Genomic DNA, 6,000 nt, shown 5'->3' with positions numbered 1-6,000 from the left:
TACGGCATAATGGTGGTGTTCGTGATGTTTGAAAATCAGTTACGTTCGTTTCGACGGTATGGTAATGTGCAGCTTTCAAAACCTTCTAAATGACGTCTTCTGACTTGCAGACAATTTTAAACTGCCCTTAAAATATTTGTTCTTCAACTAGTGTCTGGAAAACAGCTCACAATCAGGAAGCTAACAGTTTATAGCAAAAAAGCTCCGCACAGGCCTCAGAAGGCTCAATGTTACCGACCGACCGCCGTGTCACCCTCTGCCGATAGGCGTTAGTAGGTGCGGGTACAGAGGAGCATGTGGTCAGCACACCTCTCTGCTGGCCGTTGTCAGTTTTCGTGACGGGAGCCACTATTTCTCAGTCAAGTAGCTCCTGAACTGTCCTCACGAGGTCTGAGTGCACCCCGTTTGCCAACAGCGTTCGGCAGACCCACACGTCACCCATCCAAGTACTAGCCAAGCCCGAGAGCGCTTAGCTTCGATGATCTGTGTTACCACTGTGGCAAAACAGTTGATTGACAGTATATACGACAAATAAAACCCAGATGGGTATAATAGCTGACAGTGAAAGGAATTGTAGGAAGAGTAAGGCGTCGTGAAATGGTATTTGCATGTAATAGGCAAAACGTACACTATGAAAGCTTTTCGTGTCATCAGCCGAGTGGCGTCGTCGACTTGTAGGAATGTTTCAGTAGAGTCCGTGGCCATCAACTTCAGGCTAAATGCGTATATAACAAGGCTAATCTGCTGAGCAGCTTACCCTTCTTGATCCGTAATTTTTGCCGCGTAGAGGTATGATACATGTGATTGTCGGCTTTCTCGGCGTATTTCAGCTATGAAATCTTCTACGGTTATCAGCCGAGTGGCGTCGTCGTCTTGTCGCATCGTTTCAATGGATTCCCTATCCCTTCACTTGAAGATGGTGGATAGTGAATCCATTGAAACGTTACAGGAAGACGACGTCACCACTCGACTGAAACCCTAGAAGATTTCATAGCTGAAATACGCCCAGAAAGCCTTCAATCATAAATACATACAGTGCTTGGTAATTATTAATGTTACATTTCTCAGAAAAAACTGTAAGAATGCACACTGAAATGAGAACGGATTACTAAAGAAAACCTTCGGCATTGTAACGTGAACTAATGTGATAAAGTTGCGTGAGAAATAGTACCAGAACTTGGAAAAGACGGGCAATCCACATTAACGTAAGTTAGACAGGTAAGGCATGCGGAAAGAGCCAAGACGGTGTTGACCTGTGTACAAAGAAAACCTGGTTAATATAGCGCTGTCTAATTTAAATGTTTAAAAGGAATGAAGACGACCAAAGTAAATTTCGCAAGAGGACAAGAAGTACACCGCTGGGGAGGCAAAAACTGATATCGTAAGCCATTAACAAAGTGTAGTTTCGAGCTATAATTTGATTATGCATTTTAAGTGGAGAAGAGCTACTGTTACACCTGCTGAGATGGCGGAAATGTACAGCAACAATGCACCATCGTAGGACACAACGGTTACGTGCTGCAGACGCTTTCTGTCTGGTCAAATAAGTCTGGGTGAGGTAGAACAAAGACCACCTCTCTCTGAAGACTGAGAATCGCAAGGGTAGTGGAGACCCTGTCGATGGCAGTAGAAGAGATACGTCTTGAACATTTCGAACATAAAGAAGGTCACCATTCGCTTGGTTTTGCGACTGCTCAGACGCATTTTAGAAGCCCACACCGGCTGTGGAACAGCAGAAATGTTGCAACTGTGGCAGTCCAGTTCAGACAGATTAAATTTTCGTGCCGGGGACAAATTACCGTACTTTCCTCTACTTCATTAACAGACTGGGCCATTTTGTTATGGTTCCTCTAACGGCAAGGTATGGTGCTGAGGCGCGATGATTTCTTTGCGTACACGGAAGTTTAGGTTTACTTATAAACAAACAAAACAAACAAAAAAATTATTACACTACTTCCTTTTTCAGGGTAATAATTGAAAACTTTGTGTAATACTCGTATGCAGGCGTGCCCGCAAGTTTTCGTGTCAGTAGCGACAAAACATTTTCCCCATACATTTTATTTAGAAATTTTCAAGACATTGTTTCAGTTCATGATTTCTCCAATTAGATTCTACAGAACACTTTTAGTCCCAGGCCAGTGTTATAAACTAGATAGCAGTATAATTATAGTAAAATACGAGATAATCATCTTACCTCATCCGCGTTTGGGCCTCCTATTATTTAATAAGGAAAGTTTTCTGACTTGAAAAACACAATTTTTTCTTGTTTTATTTCCCGTACATGTTCCGGAGTAGTTTCTCCATCTTCAGTGTTTTTTGTTTCATTATCTTATTACATATTGGTGTTCACAAATATGTTTGGTATTTGGTATTTGCAGCGCAGCTATGATAATTCTCTTCCAGTAAGTAATTTTTGGGCAACACTGAAACGGTGTGTGTTAGGATGCTCAACTCGGACACCGGATCTACAGAAAATGACATACTGGAAGGATAATTATAGTTGTGTCCTGCAGATACCAAACAGAATTGTGAACTTCAGTACGTCATAATTAGATAATAAAATAAAATCCACTGATAAAGGGAAACTTCGCCGAAATATACATTGGCATAAAACTAGCAAAAATTGCCTTTGCTTAAGACAGAACCAAATTTCCTTGTTACATATAGCAAACGCTGTTTTTACATTTCCAGGTTTTACATTTTCTTTCCATATTTATTAGGTTTTGATGGAAAGAACATCTTAAAAAAAACAGCGCCCCCGGAAACCAAGTAACTGATCATCAACCGTACAGTACCGAGACGGCACATAAATTCCTGGCTGGTTTTGATTATGTGATAAAAAACCTGTCTTACTGCAGCCAGTCGGTCATTCTTTCGAAGTTCACTCTTACTTTCGCGATCATCAAAGCGTAAGCAGTTAGTGAGGAGTTCAAATCTTGCCTTTGACATTGTATCACGAAAACAGACTACACCTGTGTGTATATAATAGTTCACACGTGATTAGAGAATTTATTTTCAAAACTCCACCTAGTAAACATAACCCAAAAAGTGCCTTTAACTCTGTAACATCTGTCTCACGAGTAAATGATAGTCTTACTAAACGCTTCATTCCTTTCATATCGACCGCTGGAATACCCTGAACGCTGAGTGAAAAGTACTACGTTTGTATGACTTACACCTCTTTTGCGAACAAATAACTCCCGTAGTTTGACTCCAGCGTCAATGCTTCTCGTGGTACCTTTGTTCCCAGGCGGATAAAGCACAATGTTTATTGCAGGACATTTTACGTTCTTTGGCTTTTTAGCACACCATTTGTATTTATTCTTACCAGCAAGTCTATCTGGTACATCAATCATTCAAAGGAGATATTCAGATTCACTGTTTGAGTCGTGTTCACCAGGAGTATAAATAACTGAAACACACTTGTCGCCATTTCATGAAGGACCACCTTGCTTAGAAAATTCACCATCACTATTTTTTCAGGCCTGTTGCTTTTGCTTGTTATTGACATATACTTACAAACATTGCCTGTACGACTACATCCGTTAGCATATTCATCATCACTATTTCCTTCGTGCCTGTTGTTTTCAGTTGCCTCATCTGGTTCACTGTCTAAAAAGAATCTCTTATATCGGAGTATTCACCATCTCACTTAAGCAATAGTTTCATAATTTCATTCTGTTAATGGTCGTGACCACTTCTTTGTTTGGTTAGCGCCCTTCAATTTGTGAATACCCAACAATCGTTATCGGAATAACAATAATTCAACTTGGGTACAGCCACGCGAGGTAGCCGCGTGGTCTGAAGCGACTTGCACGGTCTGCGCGACTCCCCCGTCGGAGGTTCGAGTCCTCCCTCGGGCTTGGGTGTGTGTGTGTTGTCCATAGCGTAAGTTAGTTTAAGTTAGATTAAGTAGTATGTAAGCTTAGCGACCGATGACCTAAGCAGATTGGTCCCTTAAGATCTTACCACAAATTTTCAATTTTTTTTTAACTTGAGTACTATATCGCCAACAAAAGCAGATGTTCCCACTTTATATGGTATAATGGCCCAGTATAAGTCAGTGCTGCCAACTCGTTTAAATAACTAAGAAATAGTCACACCGTGGTACACTCCTGGAAATGGAAAAAAGAACACATTGACACCGGTGTGTCAGACCCACCATACTTGCTCCGGACACTGCGAGAGGGCTGTACAAGCAATGATCACACGCACGGCACAGCGGACACACCAGGAACCGCGGTGTTGGCCGTCGAATGGCGCTAGCTGCGCAGCATTTGTGCACCGCCGCCGTCAGTGTCAGCCAGTTTGCCGTGGTATACGGAGCTCCATCTCAGTCTTTAACACTGGTAGCATGCCGCGACAGCATGGACGTGAACCGTATGTGCAGTTGACGGACTTTGAGCGAGGGCGTATAGTGGGCATGCGGGAGGCCGGGTGGACGTACCGCCGAATTGCTCAACACGTGGGGCGTGAGGTCTCCACAGTACATCGATGTTGTCGCCAGTGGTCGGCGGAAGGTGCACGTGCCCGTCGACCTGGGACCGGACCGCAGCGACGCACCAATGCACGCCAAGACCGTAGGATCCTACGCAGTACCGTAGGGGAGCGCACCGCCGCTTCCCAGCAAATTAGAGACACTGTTGCTCCTGGGGTATCGGCGAGGACCATTCGCAACCGTCTCCATGAAGCTGGGCTACGGTCCCGCACACCGTTAGGCCGTCTTCCGCTCACGCCCCAACATCGTGCAGCCCGCCTCCAGTGGTGTCGCGACAGGCGTGAATGGAGGGACGAATGGAGACGTGTCGTCTTCAGCGATGAGAGTCGCTTCTGCCTTGGTGCCAATGATGGTCGTATGCGTGTTTGGCGCCGTGCAGGTGAGCGCCACAATCAGTACTGCATACGACCGAGGCACACAGGGCCAACACCCGGCATCATGGTGTGGGGAGCGATCTCCTACACCGGCCGTACACCTCTGGTGATCGTCGAGGGGACACTGAATAGTACACGGTACATCCAAACCGTCATCGAACCCATCGTTCTACCATTCCTAGACCGGCAAGGGAACTTGCTGTTCCAATAGGACAATGCACGTCCGCATGTATCCCGTGCCACCCAACGTGCTCTAGAAGGTGTAAGTGAACTACCCTGGCCAGCAAGATCTCCGGATCTGTCCTCCATTGAGCATGTTTGGGACTGGATGAAGCGTCGTCTAACGCGGTCTGCACGTCCAGCACGAATGCTGGTCCAGCTGAGGCGCCAGGTGGAAATGGCATGGCAAGCCGTTCCACAGGACTACATCCAGTATCTCTACGATCGTCTCCATGGGAGAATAGCAGCCTGCATTCCTGCGAAAGGTGGATATACACTGTACTAGTGCCGACATTGTGCATGCTCTGTTGCCTGTGTCTATGTGCCTGTGGTTCTGTCAGTGTGATCATGTGATGTATCTGACCCCAGGAATGTGTCAATAAAGTTTCCCCTTCCTGGGACAATGAATTCACGGTGTTCTTATTTCAATTTCCAGGAGTGTATATTATAGTACCCGGGGTAGGGTTTAAGGGCTAGAGAACTGTGAACACATTTAACAATTTCGTCACTCAATCGTCTGACAACCTCATTTCGTTTTATTCTATCTTATTACTAATGCCCGTCGTTTCTTGACATTTAATCTTTCGTGTCTTCTTAGCTACTCCTTCTTCACAAGTACTAAAATCACAAGTACTAAAATCCTGAATAATCTGAGTCTAGAAATTATTATTTAGTTCTTTCTTCTATTGTTAGCAAGAACGAATAATGCATCTATCTCTAGTAAAGATGCTGTAGTGTAGCTCAGGAATGTTGACATGTTGAAAAAATGGTTCAAATGGCTCTGAGCACTATGGGACTTTTAACTTCTGAGGTCATTAGTCCCCTAGAACTTAGAACTACTAAACCTAAGGACATCACACACACCCATGCCCGAGGCAGGATTCGAACCTGCCACCGTAGCGGTCGCGC

The sequence above is a fragment of the Schistocerca gregaria genome, chromosome 5, assembly GCF_023897955.1.
Source record: "Schistocerca gregaria isolate iqSchGreg1 chromosome 5, iqSchGreg1.2, whole genome shotgun sequence".
Classification (NCBI taxonomy): Eukaryota; Metazoa; Arthropoda; class Insecta; order Orthoptera; family Acrididae; genus Schistocerca; species Schistocerca gregaria.
Note: the sequence above shows the minus strand (reverse complement) of the source record.